Genomic DNA, 13,896 nt, shown 5'->3' with positions numbered 1-13,896 from the left:
CACCTGCCCACACACACATCTTTGTGTGTGTATGTATAGTGTGTGTGTGTGTGTATAATGTGTGTGTATGTATAGTGTGTGTGTATGTATAGTGTGTGTGTGTGTGTGTATATAATGTGTGTGTATGTATAGTGTGTGTATGTATAGGGTGTATAATGTGTGTGTATGTATAGTGTGTGTGTATGTATAGTGTGTGTGTGTGTATAATTTGTGTGTGTATTTTTTTTTTAAGTTAAAAACAAGTAAAATGCATGTGGCATCAATATCAAGACTCCAGATATAAGGGCCTATTCACACTAAATTTTGCAGTGCATTCATCTCCTCTTTCCAGGTTTCTATCTAAATCCCTGAAAAATGGCATTCAGATGGGCCTTGACATAGCCATTGATTTGAACAAAGGCAAACCGAGGCTAAAGCCTGAATCTTTAGGCTCCATTTGCTCTGCATTCAGATGTCTCATTTCAGACAGCACAATCCTGAATTTCAGGGATTCAGTTGTAAGCCTTGTGTAAAGACCTGAATGCAGCGCTGAATGTAGTGTGAATAGGTCCTTACATCCTACGCCACCTCAGGGGATTGTTGTTATGGAGTATTGCCCCTGGGTGGCCGCAGTTATGACCACCACCAGGGCTCGCGGTCACCCACCCTAGCTTTGGTATTCTGGGGAGCTGGTATAATGAATATCTGAGAAGAGCCCTAGAGAAGCCAGAACATTGGAGAACCAAGAGGTGGTGGCCTCAAGTCAGGTGTAGTGTTCAACAGGGCAAGACTTTCTAACCTGCCCACACACACACACATATATACACACCTGCCCACACAGACACACACACACACCTGCCCACACACACTTGCCCACACACACACACACACCTGCCCACACACACACACACACCTGCCCACACACACACACCTGCCCACACACACACACCTGCCCACACACACACACCTGCCCACACACACACACACACCTGCCCACACACACACGCCTGCCCACACACACACACCTGCCCACACACACACACACACCTGCCCACACACACACACACCTGCCCACACACACACCTGCCCACACACACACACACACCTGCCCACACACACACACACACCTGCCCACACACACACATATACACACACACCTGCCCACACACACACACCTGCCCACACACACACGCCTGCCCACACACACACACACACCTGCCCACACACACACACACCTGCCCACACACATCTGCCCACACACACACACACCTGCCCACACAGACACCTGCCCACAAACACACACACACATATATACACACACACCTGCCCACACAGACACCTGCCCACAAACACACACACACATATATACACACACACCTGCCCACAAACACACACACACACCTGCCCACACACACACACATATACACACACACACACACCTGCCCACACAGACACCTGCCCACAAACACACACACACCTGCCCACACACACACACACCTGCCCACACACACCTGCCCACACAGACACCTGCCCACAAACACACCTGCCCACACACACATCTGCCCACACACACATCTGCCCACACACACACACACTCACCATCCCCTGGCTCCATTCCTCCCGCCTGCTCTGTCTCTTTTCCGGTGCAGCCCTGCAGGCCGGGGCGCACTGCATGACGTCACAGCTAGGAGACACAGCCGCGCACAGGGCCGTGTCTCCTAGCAGTGACGCGGCCGGGCCAGCACAGGGAAGTTAACTGCTGCAGTGCTGGCCCGGCCGATGAAGAAGTAACGGCGGCCGCTGCTGGGGGAGCGGTCCGGGCCCCCCCCTCCCGCCACTGCTACCGCTATGTGCCATGGCGGTCTGCACATATAATGAGGGCAATCCGGCATTAGACACCCCGCCTGGAGCCGCGGGCCCCCTGCCGGCTCGGGGTCCCGGGCGGTCGCCCGGATTGCCCTCATTATAATCCACCTATACATACATACATACATACATACATACATACATACATACATACACACACACTCACCATCCCCCGGCTCCATTCCTCCTGCCTGCTCTGTCTCTTTTCCGATGCAGCACTGCAGGCCGGGGCGCACTGCATGACGTCACAGCTAGGAGACACAGCCGCGCACAGGGCTGTGTCTCCTAGCAGTGACGCGGCCGGGCCAGCACAGGGAAGTTAACTGCTGCAGTGCTGGCTCGGCCGATGAAGAAGTAGCGGCGGCCGCTGCTGGGGGAGCGGTCCGGACCCCCCCCTCCCGCCACTGCTACCGCTATGTGCCGCGGCGGCCCGCACATATAATGAGGGCAATCCGGCATTAGACACCCCGCCTGGAGCCGCGGGCCCCCTGCCGGCTCGGGGCCCCGGGCGGTCGCCCGGATTGCCCTCATTATAATCCGCCTATGTACCTAAGGTCCTGTATTGCCTGCACATGAGGTAAGTGGCATAGCGAATTCAAAATACTATACTACATTTCTAATTGTAGGTATTTGCTAATATTATTATTACACCTACTACATATTGGGATTGGATCTTGGAGATGGGAATACCCCTTTAAGGCTCTACTTCCCATCATCTTTTACTCCCATGAATTTCCTTAATCTCTACTATATACTGCAATATTGTAGGTTCAATCAAAAGTTGAAGTCCCATACATGTGTAAAGTGACCAAGGGAGGTAGCCATGGATGAGATATAGCACCTGCACACTCTGGCACTTTACAGGAAAACCGTGTCCTAGTCCCAGTGTGCTGTCGGGTGCGGGGTACATCACACTCACGTGTAGGCCGCAGGCCTCCGCTGTCTCCAGGCCACTATCTTGTGAAGCCGCCGCACATAACTCAGCGGACACCCAGTTCGATTTAACAACCGAAAGTTTATAGGACAGTTCAAGGTCATCAGATTGTAATACGCAGTATCAGGCACATGTAATGCTATTTGCCGGCACCCTTGCATGGCTCCCCTTCCTCCTCCATACAGGGACACCAGCATACTCACGATCCCGACCACGCGGCGTACTACCTGTCTCTTTGTGTGATGTGCGCTGCACTTCCCGGTGGCGTGCTTAGTGTGCATATGCTTCCCTGTTCTTAAAGGTGCAGCGAGCGCACCTAGTAAAATCCCCCTAGCCAATGGCTGTAAGGCATCTATATACAGTTATATGAAAAAGTTTGGGCACCCCTATTAATCTTAAGCTTAATGTTTTATAAAAATTGGTGTTTTTGCAACAGCTATTTCAGTTTGATATATGTAATAACTGTTGGACACAGGAATGTTTCTGCCTTGAAATGAGGTTTATTGTACTAACAGAAAATGTGCAATCTGCATTCAAACAAAATTTGACAGGTGCATAAGTATGGGCACCTCACCAGAAAAGTGACATTAATATTTAGTAGATCCTCCTTTTGCAAAAATGACAGGGTCTAGTCGCTTCCTGTAGCTTTTAATGAGCTCCTGGATCCTGGATGAAGGTATTTTTGACCATTCCTCTTTACAAAACAATTCCAGTTCAGTTAAGTTTGATGGTCGCCGAGCATGGACAGCCCTCTTCAAATGATCCCACAGATGTTCAATGATATTCAGGTCTGGGGACTGGGATGGCCATTCCAGAACATTGTAATTGTTCCTCTGCATGAATGCCTGAGTAGATTTGGAGCGGTGTTTTGGATCATTGTCTTGCTGAAAGATCCATCCCCTGCGTAACTTCAACTTTGTCACTGATTCTTGAACATTATTGGCAAGAATCTGCTGATACTGAGTGGAATCCATGCGTCCCTCAACTTTAACAAGATTCCCGGTGCCGGCATTGGCCACACAGCCCCAAAGCATGATGGAACCTCCACCAAATTTTACTGTGGGTAGAAAGTGTTTTTCTTGGAATGCTGTGTTTTTTTGCCGCCATGCATAACGCCTTTTTGTATGACCAAACAACTCAATCTTGGTTTCATCAGTCCACAGGACCTTCTTTCAAAAAGAAATTGGCTTCTCCAAATGTGCTTTTGCATACCTCAGCCGACTCTGTTTGTGGCGTGCTTGCAGAAACGGCTTCTTTCGCATCACTCTCCCATACAGCTTCTCCTTGTGCAAAGTGCGTTGTATAGTTGACCGATGCACAGTGACACCATCTGCAGCAAGTTGATGCTGCAGCTCTCTGGAGGTGGTCTGAGGATGGTCCTTGACTGATCTCACCATTCTTCTTCTCTGCCTTTCTGATGTTTTTCTTGGCCTGCCACTTCTGGCCTTAACAAGAACTGTCCCTGTGCTCTTCCATTTCCTTACTATGTTCCTCACAGTGGAAACTGACAGGTTAAATTTCTGAGACAGATTTTTGTATCCTTCCCCTGAAAAACTATGTTGAATAATCTTTGTTTTCAGATCATTTGGCAGTTGTTTTGAGGTGCCCAGGATGCCACTCTTCAGAGGAGATTCAAACAGGAGAACAACTTGCAAGTGGCCACTTTAAGTAGCTTTTCTCATGATTGCATACACCTGGCTATGAAGTTCAAAGCTCAATGAGGTTACAAAACCAAAAAAAGTGCTTTAGTAAGTCAGTAAAAAGTAGGTAGGAGTATTTAAAACAAGAAAATAAGGGTGCCCATACTTATGCACCTGTCAAATTTTGTTTGAATGCAGATTGCACATTTTCTGTTAGTACAATAAACCTCATTTCAGGGCAGAAACATTACTGTGTCCAACAGTTATTACATATATCAAACTGAAATAGCTGTTGCAAAAACATAAATTTTTATAAAACATTAAGCTTAAGATTAATAGGGGTGCCCAAACTTTTTCATATAACTGTATATAATCGTCTAATTCTGTCTGTTTGTCTGTAACGGAAATCCCGCGTCGTTGATTAGTTGCGCCAGCAAGTGACCCCCGGCTGCAGCCGGCTCTCAATGAATGGGCGCGCGGTGGATGCCGGGTGTGACGCGATGGGGGATAACCCTGCCCACAACCTGTCAGTCACCATGGAACGTGGAACAGGAGACCCCTGGCTGCAGCCGCAAATAGTTGTGATGTAAGCGAAAGCAAGAGACGGCTGCAGCCGGGGGTCACGTGCTGCCTGTGCGCGGTCGGCGATAGCGCCGTGCTCAGGCAGTATTGGCAACATGAGATATTTATGAAATTCATTAGGGTCCCCGGGGGGATACATTGGGGGATTAATTTAAAGTAGTGGACAACCCCTTTAAACCCCGCTTCGCTGATTGGTCGCGCCTGGCCGGCTGCGACCAATCAGCAATATTTGTGCGCAATTTAAACCCCGCTTCGCGGATTGGTCGCGCCCAAAACTACATACATATTCTAGAATACCCAATGCGTTAGAATCGGGCCACCATCTAGTTTAGTATAAGTATGCACCTGCAAGATGGCTCAGAGCCAATGGTTGGGGGGTATCTTGTTTAAAAAGCACCCTCCCCAATAGGGAGGGGCCAATCAACATTAAATCATTAGGTATTGTGTAGTCTACTAGTGAGTGGTGAGGTCTCCTGGTCCATGTGCGGCCATTATCCTGAACCTGAGTCCCTGGTCCTAGTGTGGCCAGTACCTGAACCTCATCCTCAGGTCCTTGTGCAGCTGGTCCCTAAATCAGTATCCGAGACCCATGTGTCTGAACGTGTGCCTATCCGAGTATTCCGTATATCCGGACTGTCCTATCAGTCTCTGAATCAGTCCTGTCTGAGACTCCGTGTCAGTAACCATTCTGCCCATGGATCCTAAACCTATTAGTCTGAATGGAGCCATAGTCCTATCCATGTCTGGGTACCTGACCCCTGGGGTCAGCAGCTGCAGTACCGCGGACTGCCTAGGAGTGGTACCTGGTGGCTATCAGCAACCCAAGCCTGACTCCACCATCAGGAGCTCCAGTGATGACCATGTAGCCGTTTAGCTACACCCCTCCTAGGTAAGCCCGGCCGTGTGGCACAGTGGGTCCACGAACCACGTGTGCCACTTACATATGTAACAGCACAATACTTCTTATTACTTGTTTCCTTAATACAGTAAGGTTCCAGCATCACTGGGATCCATTACCTTCCCTTCACTCGGTCCTGCATACATAGTCCCTTGTATGCCAGAGGATAAGGCACTCCTTCTAGTACATGTATCCAGCCCTGAGCTCCGCAAGGGGTTCCAGTAAGGCCTTCTGACGCGCCCCCTGGGCCTGTGCTGTGCAAGGGGATACCCGGAGCCGGATCGCTGGGGGTTGTAGTTCTCCGTGGCGGTGACCCGGTCCGTGCCCAGGGCGGTCAAACCAGTGGCAGTCTTAAGTACTAACAATGTCCGACTACGCCACCCGTGGATTGCGGTCAGTGGGGACCGCCGCTGCGCTGCCGACCGCTGAGGCTGATGTTGTTTGCGCAGCTGAGTATGGGATGACTCCCCACGGGAGAAGTATTGCCTCAGGGCAGCTAATGTGGATGATGGTGTGAGTGTCCCAGTACTGATGGTGCTGGTGCGGCGAGGAACCACAGAGACGTGCAGTTGCAGTTTTCAATGCTTTACTCACAGTTCTTTATCAGGTCACTTTATCAGGTGAGGGACTCGGTCAACTCCCAGGCAATTCCGGAGTGTGGTTCAGAGCACCCTTCTCTTTCCTTTCTCTGGCCGTCCCCACCAGTGACCCACCTTTGTCCAGCTTCCTCGGGCCTTCTGTTGGCGAAACCTCTCTCCGGTTTCCCTGACCCTATACGGTATGCCTTTCTGGTGGATGTAGTGAGGGGTCGCACCAAGATGTGGTAACAACCTCCGGTCTTTGGCTGAGGAATCTGTTGCCTCCACCAATTTGGGTTCCGGTACCCTGTTCTGCCAACCCTTCACCCTGTATCTCCTGGGCATATGGGGTTCCTTCTGTCCTCGTGTCTCTGGGCCTTTCTCTGTGTTCCTTGCTTCCTTTCTCCTCTGTTCCAGTTCCTTTCCTACTTTCCTTTCTGTTCCTTCTTCTCTCTCTCTCTCTCTCAGGCTCCAGCCTCCTGACAAGGCCTGCCTGCAGAGCAGAGCCCATGCAGAGGCTCTGCTTCCTGTCTTCTCCTCAGACTGTCTCCACTGAACTGAACTGGACTGAACCCTGATCTAAGATGGTGCCCACCTTTTATACCTCCTTCTGACACCCGAGCCCAGGTGACTTGCAACCAATGGGCTCCTGCCTATGCCCAGGGACCCACCCCTATCTGCTCCTACACCACTGGGTATTCCACCCCCCTCCCCACTCCAGCCAGGAACAGATGCTGTCGTGCCTGCACTCTTGTCTCGTGGGAGCACTGTTGAGCTGTCCCTCGGAAATGGGGTGTGTGTGGTGCATGCAGCCTACCGAGTCCCGGTCCACACTCCATCCTTACCCGGGAGTGGAATATCACACCTCTGGTCTGAGGTGCAATACCCCTGTAGCAGCCGAGCCCTCGGGGTGCTACATTCCCCCCTGGTAAATCACAGCACGTCCTCGGGCTGGAAAAGAGCAAAGACAATTCAAAATAATTTAATATTACTGGAACTCTTTTGTCATATAACATTTTCTAGCAGCATATAAAACTATTCAGCATATCAAACTTTTTCTGGTAAAACATTTTAGTAGATTCTCTTCTTCACTGGCCACTGTGCAACTTGCGACCGGGTAAAGGTGCAACAGTCCATTTAATTCCGAGGTAGGCGTTGCAGTTTTTGTATAAAACCAGTAGGGGGCGCTTTAAGAAGCACAACTATATACAAGGGATGGCCGCTCTCAGTCCTCGGCCAGTGGGGGTAGGGGAATGGCTGCTCACAGTCCTCAGCCTGGTTAGGGATTAGGGGCACACAGGTAACAGTTCTTTAACAGTTCCATACTAGTCCCAACGGGGACCACACTTCAATCAGCAACAGTTCTTGTACCCTGACGGGTAACTATATACAGTTCCACTTTACCGTTCACTGGTAACGGCGTCCTCCTCGCTCTTCCGGGTAATCTTCTGGTCCGTCCGGACCCTCGGTGTACTCAGTTTCTGGGCGGTACTGTAGTTCCTCTTCCGTGAGCCGGTGAACGTGGAGGGCGTACGGTCCCTTGGCACCCTTGTGCCGGGTGAAGGTGACCACATCACTCGGGTAGAGATCGCGTCCGCGGTGTCCCTCTGGCAGGTGGCTCTCGACGTCCCTGCGGGTGACAAAGACGTCGCCGGGGGTTCGATGGTCTCGGATAAAGCCCCAGCCATGCTCCAGCTGGAACTTTATTACGGTCCCGTTGACTCGGGGACCGCGGGCGGCTCGGGGGTCTTGTCGGGCCCTGCGCTTCTGCTCCGCGCTCCGGGCCTGCAGCTGTTCCTCTCGGATTCGCCTCTCCCGCCGTTCCCTTTCAAATACCTCCAGCTGTTGACGGCAGCTCTCCTCACGCCGGGCTGCGTCCGCCCGGGTCTCCTGGGTGAACCCCATGAGATTTTCACCGGTGGGATCCCATGCGAATTGAGTGTCCTCCAGCGGGAGCGGAGCGATTTTGGCGGGCTCCGGAGCCGGAATCAGAGGCTCACACAGGGGTCGTTCCCTCCGGAGACGGGGGTTGACGTACTCCGGTGGCCACACGAAGGGCAGCCCGTCCGGGCTGGTATGTTGCGCAAAGAGGTCTGCGCCCAGGGGTGGCACCACGGGCCTCGGTCGGGGAGCAGCGCCCGGGGGCACTCGGCCTTGCGACCAGGCCGGGGAATTTCTGGTTGGGTCTGGGGGTGACACTGTTGAGGAAGAGGGCGCTGGAGGGGCAGCGGCGCCCGGGTTCACCAGGCCTTGCGACCAGGCCGGTGGTACTTCCTCTTTTGCCGCGCCCGGGGTCGAGGGGCGTGGCGCGGAACGGGGCGTGACCGCGGCTCCTGCCGCTTGAGGCCTAGTTGGGAGCAGTGGCGGCGCGGCAACGGGTGTGGTGAGTAGGGCTTCGGGCTCTGCGACGGGAGGCTGGGGCAGGCTTACAGCTGCTGGGCTCGGGGTGATGACGTCCCCATTACCTGCCTCAATCCTCGCGGCTCCCTCCGCGGCGTCGTCTCCGGCCTTCGTCCCTCCTGCACCATCCTCAGAGGCAGGCGTGCTCCAGGTTGCGGGTGGCGCCTCCTGCTGGCGGGTTCCAGCCTGCCGGGCCATTTCCCTTCTCCACTCGGCCAGCGCATCCTGCTGTGCCCGGACCATCCTCCGGTCTAAGTCCTCCAGCGCAGCCTGTGCACGCTCCGGGTCTCTGGGGAGCTGCGCCAGGATCTCCACCAGGCTGTCCGGCGGTGCGGCCTGCAGCAGGCTCCGGACCAAGGTGTTGGCACTGCTGGACGCTTCCTCCATTTCCGGGTGCGGTCTGTCCAGACTGATCCAGACCGCGCCCTGCCCCACAGTTTTCTTCACTTCCCGCCCCCATTGGGGGTGGTCCTGGGGCAACTTGGTGACAGTCAGTTTCAAGGGCAGCCCTCCCACGCTGATGGACATCTCCACTGCTGCATTCATGGCTGGTGGGGGCGGGCTCCTTTTTTGGCGCCACTCTGGGACCTGGCCCATGATGGGAGGTGGCTTCCTGCTGTCCTTTGGTGCGCACATAATGGCGTCCGCTCTGCCAGGGCGGGAAAAACGGATGAAGATGGCGGGAAACGGTCCAAGATGGCGTCTGATGGCGGGAATCGGCTCCGGATGGTGGGAAACTTCTTTTTAAGGTACATGTGCAGTATTCTTCAGGCACGCAATACCCGCTTGTAGCGGGTTGGTAATGATCCTGCCGACTACGCCAAAGTTGACACGCCCCCTGGGCCTGTGCTGTGCAAGGGGATACCCGGAGCCGGATCGCTGGGGGTTGTAGTTCTCCGTGGCGGTGACCCGGTCCGTGACCAGGGCGGTCAAACCAGTGGCAGTCTTAAGTACTAACAATGTCCGACTACGCCACCCGTGGATTGCGGTCAGTGGGGACCGCCGCTGCGCTGCCGACCGCTGAGGCTGATGTTGTTTGCGCAGCCAAGTATGGGATGACTCCCCACGGGAGAAGTATTGCCTCAGGGCAGCTAATGTGAATGATGGTGGTGATGGTGTGAGTGTCCCAGTACTGATGGTGCTGGTGCGGCAAGGAACCACAGAGACGTGCAGTTTTCAATGCTTTACTCACAGTTCTTTATCAGGTCACTTGTGCGCAGTTAGGACCGCCCGAGTCATGCTGTGTCCACCAGGTGAGGGACTCCCAGGCAATTCCGGAGTGTGGTTCAGAGCTCCCTTCTCTTTCCTTTCTCTGGCCGTCCCCACCAGTGACCCACCTTTGTCCAGCTTCCTCGGGCCTTCTGTTGGCGAAACCTCTCTCCGGTTTCCCTGACCCTATACGGTATGCCTTTCTGGTGGATGTAGTGAGGGGTCGCACCAAGATGTGGTAACAACCTCCGGTCTTTGGCTGAGGAATCTGTTGCCTCCACCAATTTGGGTTCCGGTACCCTGTTCTGCCAACCCTTCACCCTGTATCTCCTCTGGGCATATGGGGTTCCTTCTGTCCTCGTGTCTCTGGGCCTTTCTCTGTGTTCCTTGCTTCCTTTCTCCTCTGTTCCAGTTCCTTTCCTACTTTCCTTTCTGTTCCTTCTTCTCTCTCTCTCTCTCAGGCTCCAGCCTCCTGACAAGGCCTGCCTGCAGAGCAGAGCCCATGCAGAGGCTCTGCTTCCTGTCTTCTCCTCAGACTGTCTCCACTGAACTGAACTGGACTGAACCCTGATCTAAGATGGTGCCCACCTTTTATACCTCCTTCTGACACCCGAGCCCAGGTGACTTGCAACCAATGGGCTCCTGCCTATGCCCAGAGACCCACCCCTATCTGCTCCTACACCACTGGGTATTCCACCCCCCTCCCCACTCCAGCCAGGAACAGATGCTGTCGTGCCTGCACTCTTGTCTCGTGGGAGCACCGTTGAGCTGTCCCTCGGAAATGGGGTGTGTGTGGTGCATGCAGCCTACCGAGCCCCGTTCCACACTCCATCCTTACCCGGGAGTGGAATATCACACCTCTGGTCTGAGGTGCAATACCCCTGTAGCAGCCGAGCCCTCGGGGTGCTACACTTCCACTGCCCCGAACAATAGATGCTTGTCCACTGCAACTTGAGCTTGACCTTGGTTACTGTATGTCAGGGATCACCACAGGGACGACACCGGGGAGATCACGCAATATGTCGCCGTTGCCGTCACGCTCTCCGTATTTCGTGCAGAGCACGCCATCCAGACTACTCACTCCTTTGGCTTCGGCGAGCATGCAGAAAGCGTATGGTGTCACACCTCCAAATTCCAGCTCCAAGAATATGTGTGTGTACGCCCCGTACGGTTGCTGCCGGCTGCACGATAGCCCGATTATTAATAATATTCGCTGCAACCACCGGCCGAGTTTGAAATATAATACAGGCCTGGCCGGACGCCTGCGTTTTGGTAGCATATATGGCTTCGGGGAAGGAAACGATTACACGACAAAAGAAACAACTATTAATTTTTATATTTAATCCAAAAGGGAGGCAGTGTTTAGGAAAAATATATACTAGGATGTTACAAAGGAGACATTAAAATACATAAGCAGTTGCACAAATAAAATAGGATAAAAGAAGACAACTTACTCTATAAAGATCGCTGCGACCATTCATTATAGGTGGACAGGAGACGCTCCATTCAAACTGTTTGAATCAAACAGGGTCCTCTGCTATGATAGACAAATACTCCCGGGAAAAGAGCACGGCTTCAGCCTCAACAAACTATTTTATGCTGAAGGGAAAGACCCCCCTGTGGCTGGGCTGTACCCTTCAGATTTGTATTAACAACCTGTTTTTTTGGGATAACTCATCACGCCTTGATCCCAGAAGCCCAAAAGTGATATCATGGTCAATATCTGTGACAGACTTTCAATAGTCCTCAATATTTCACTGACACTGTACTTCCCTATCTGACTATCAGGAAGTAGTCCTCTTTTATGAGCCCCCCCCCCCACTGTGGGCTAGTCCCAAACTTTAAAGGGAACCTGTCCTTTTTTATATTAAACTGCCCCCCAGTGTCATGCTAGTGATTCAACGTGCATCAATAACATTGTCTTCTCAAGCAAAACCTCCCACTATTTATCTCAAAGAAACACTTTGTATCGTTAGGTGATTGCATCACATACAGTGCCTACAAGTAGTATTCAACCCCCTGCAGATTTAGCTGGTTTGATAAGATGCAAATAAGTTAGAGCCTTCAAACTGCAAACGAGAGTAGGTTTTATGAACAGAAGCATAAATCTTACAAACCAAAAAGTTATGTTGCTCAGTTGAATTTTATTAAATTTTAAACATAAAAGTGTGGGTCAATTATTATACAACCCCTATGTTTAATATTTTGTGGAATAACCCTTGTTTGCAATTACAGCTAATAATCGTCTTTTATAAGACCTGATCAGGCCGGCACAGGTCTGTGGAGTTATCTTGGCCCACTCCTCCATGCAGATCTTCTCCAAGTTATCTAGGTTCTTTGGGTGTCTCATGTGGACTTTATTCTTGAGCTCCTTCCACAAGTTTTCAATTGGGTTAAGGTCAGGAGACTGACTAGGCCACTCCAACACCTTGACTTTTTCCCTCTTGAACCAGGCCTTGGTTTTCTTGGCTGTGTGCTTTGGGTCGTTGTCTTGTTGGAAGATGAAATTACGACCCATCTTAAGATCCTTGATGGAGGAGCGGAGGTTCTTGGCCAAAATCTCCAGGTAGGCTGTGCTATCCATCTTCCCATGGATGCGGACCAGATGGCCAGGCCCCTTGGCTGAGAAACAGCCCCACAGCATGATGCTGCCACCACCATGCTTGACTGTAGGGATGGTATTCTTGGGGTCGTATGCAGTGCCATCCAGTCTCCAAACGTCACGTGTGTGGTTGGCACCAAAGATCTCGATCTTGGTCTCATCAGACCATAGAACCTTGAACCAGTCTGTCTCAGAGTCCTCCAAGTGATCATGAGCAAACTGTAGACGAGCCTTGACATGACGCTTTGAAAGTAAAGGTACCTTACGGGCTCGTCTGGAACGGAGACCATTGCGGTGGAGTACGTTACTTATGGTATTGACTGAAACCAATGTCCCCACTGCCATGAGATCTTCCCGGAGCTCCTTCCTTGTTGTCCTTGGGTTAGCCTTGACTCTTCGGACAAGCCTGGCCTCGGCACCGGAGGACACTTTGAAAGGCTGTCCAGGCCGTGGAAGGCTAACAGTAGTTCCATAAGCCTTCCACTTACGGATGATGCTCCCAACAGTGGAGACAGGTAGGCCCAACTCCTTGGAAAGGGTTTTGTACCCCTTGCCAGCCTTGTGACCCTCCACGATCTTGTCTCTGATGGCCTTGGAATGCTCCTTTGTCTTTCCCATGTTGACCATGTCTGAGTGCTGTTCACAAGTTTGGGGAGGGTCTTAAATAGTCAGAAAAGGCTGGCAAAAGAGATCTTTAATCCACACATGTGAAGCTCATTATTCTTGGTGCCTGAACTACTTCTTAATACTTTAGGGGGACCAAACAGAATTCTTGTGGTTTGAGGGGTTGAATAATAAATGACACTCTGAATTAACTTTTAACGTTTTAAAAAAACAAAACAAAAAAAAACAAACAAAATTTGCTGCAGTGCATTTCCCACTTCCAGGCTGATCTACAGTACAAATGTCACAATGCCAAGTTAATTCCGCATGTGTCAACCAGCTAAATCTGCAGGGGGTTGAATACTACTTGTAGGCACTGTAACTTCTCTTTCAGTCAAAGGGGTGGCACTTTTTATCCTTCCAGTTACTGTCCTCTTCAAATTATTCATGCCCATTGCAGCCTTATTGATTGGCTTGACTATCCCGATGTCACGGCAATCTCCTAGTAAATCCCATGCTTGCGCACTGACTATCAGGTCCCCGTGCATGCGCACTGCATCTGGGTGTACATTCATTTCATATCTGTGCATGCTCCGTCCCTACAG

General features: G+C 51.8%; 1 protein-coding gene across 4 annotated transcripts in view; it reads left to right on the top strand.

Moving 5' to 3' along the window:
- LOC141153946 (NACHT, LRR and PYD domains-containing protein 3-like) overlaps positions 1–13,896 on the top strand; it is an 85,600-nt gene that overhangs the window by 8,778 nt on the left and 62,926 nt on the right. The gene's annotated exons all lie outside the window — the stretch shown is intronic.

This window comes from Phyllobates terribilis, unplaced genomic scaffold (genome assembly GCF_046119375.1).
Source record: "Phyllobates terribilis strain yellow unplaced genomic scaffold, ASM4611937v1 Scaffold_7__3_contigs__length_470593459, whole genome shotgun sequence".
NCBI lineage: Eukaryota > Metazoa > Chordata > Amphibia > Anura > Dendrobatidae > Phyllobates > Phyllobates terribilis.
The sequence above is the reverse complement of the archived record's forward strand: the minus strand, read 5'-3'. Positions and strand labels throughout refer to the sequence as shown.